General features: G+C 42.0%; 1 pseudogene; it reads right to left on the reverse strand.

Annotated features, from left to right (window-relative positions):
* Positions 1–373: 373 nt before the first annotated feature.
* On the reverse strand, positions 374–986 carry LOC123641014 (annotated as a pseudogene).
* Between the last annotated feature and the right edge of the window lie 453 nt (positions 987–1439).

Below are 1439 nucleotides of genomic sequence, written 5' to 3' on the forward strand. Positions count from 1 at the left end.
CTCCAGTTACATACGTATCCAGACTGACATTGTCCTATAGTTCTTGGATGCTCTGTTCTCCCCCTTGTCTATGCACACTTTTTTTATTCTTTGTGTTTCAGTTTGATAATTTCTATTGTGAATTCACTTATTCTTCCTTTTTTTAAAAAAAAAAAAAGACACATTTATTCAGCGTCATGATCAGACTATTACATTTGGCAATCAACAGCCTGGGTACAAAAAAAACTATGTTAAAACCCTTTGTTGGACTGTTTTACACTTTCCACAGAACAGAAACTTAAAATAACCTGTTATACAATTAGTCAAAATACAGTCTTCGAGTTTTTTGCCCATACACATGAGTATTGTCTAAAATACGTCTTCTCTGTAGCAGCTAGGCCCTGCCAGCACTGTGCTTGGCTGAGTTCACAAATCTGTTGTAACCTGTAGCTTCCCTGTCATTTCTCTGACTCTCCTCTCCTGCTAAGCTTTGTTTCCTGGGAGTAATTGAAACCTTCTGCCACTGCCATAGCTACTGCTGCTACTGGGACCACCATAGCAACCAGAGCGAGACTCTGTCTAAAAAAAAACCGATCCTCTCACCTCAGCCTCCCAGAGTGCTAGGATTACAGGCGTAAGACACCGCACCTGGCCGAGTAACTTCTTTAATGCCACCAACAAAGATCTTTTTCACAGTTAAGTGGGCACCTGGTCTTTGAGAATCCTCTCTGGAGACAGCTCTCTTTGGTTCCACAAGTCTTCTATCCACCTTGTGTGACCGTGCATTCATTGCTGTGTCCACCTCCTCCACAGTGGCGTATGTGACAAACCCGAAGCCCTTGGAGCACTCGGTGTTTGGATCTCTCATCCCCACACAGTCGGTGAGCGTTCCCCATTGCTCAAAATGGCTCCTCAGACGCTCATCGGCCGTTTCAAAGCTCAGCCCTCCGATGGATGAAGAGCTTCCGCAGCTGTGCGGATTCTTTAGGCGGCTCTGACTAAGACATGACGGCAGTGGGAAGAGAGACTTTAATGATGCTTTCTCTGCAGCGTCCACGGGCAGAAAGGTGAATTCACTTATTCCTTCCCCAGCTGTTTCCAGTTTGTCCGTGAGTGCATCAAAGGACTTCTTCATCTTTCTTTTTTTTTGGTATGATGGTTTTTATTTTTAGCATTTCATCTGACTCCTTTTTAAAAATAGTTTCCATCTCTCTGCTAAAATTCCCCATCGGTTTATACAGGTTGTCTATCTTTTCAACTAGATCCTTTCACTTATGAATCATAGTTATTTTAAAGTCTCTATCTTAAGAGTTCTAACATCATATAGTTTCACTCATCTTTCAGTCTGGTTCTGCTGTGTGTTTTATTTCTGGACGATGGATTTTTTCTTTTTCTTTTTTTAAATGAGTATCACCTATATTTGTAGAAATGCCAACCATCATGTGTAGAAAGAGAGGGGA

This window comes from Lemur catta, chromosome 7 (assembly GCF_020740605.2).
Source record: "Lemur catta isolate mLemCat1 chromosome 7, mLemCat1.pri, whole genome shotgun sequence".
Classification (NCBI taxonomy): domain Eukaryota; kingdom Metazoa; phylum Chordata; class Mammalia; order Primates; family Lemuridae; genus Lemur; species Lemur catta.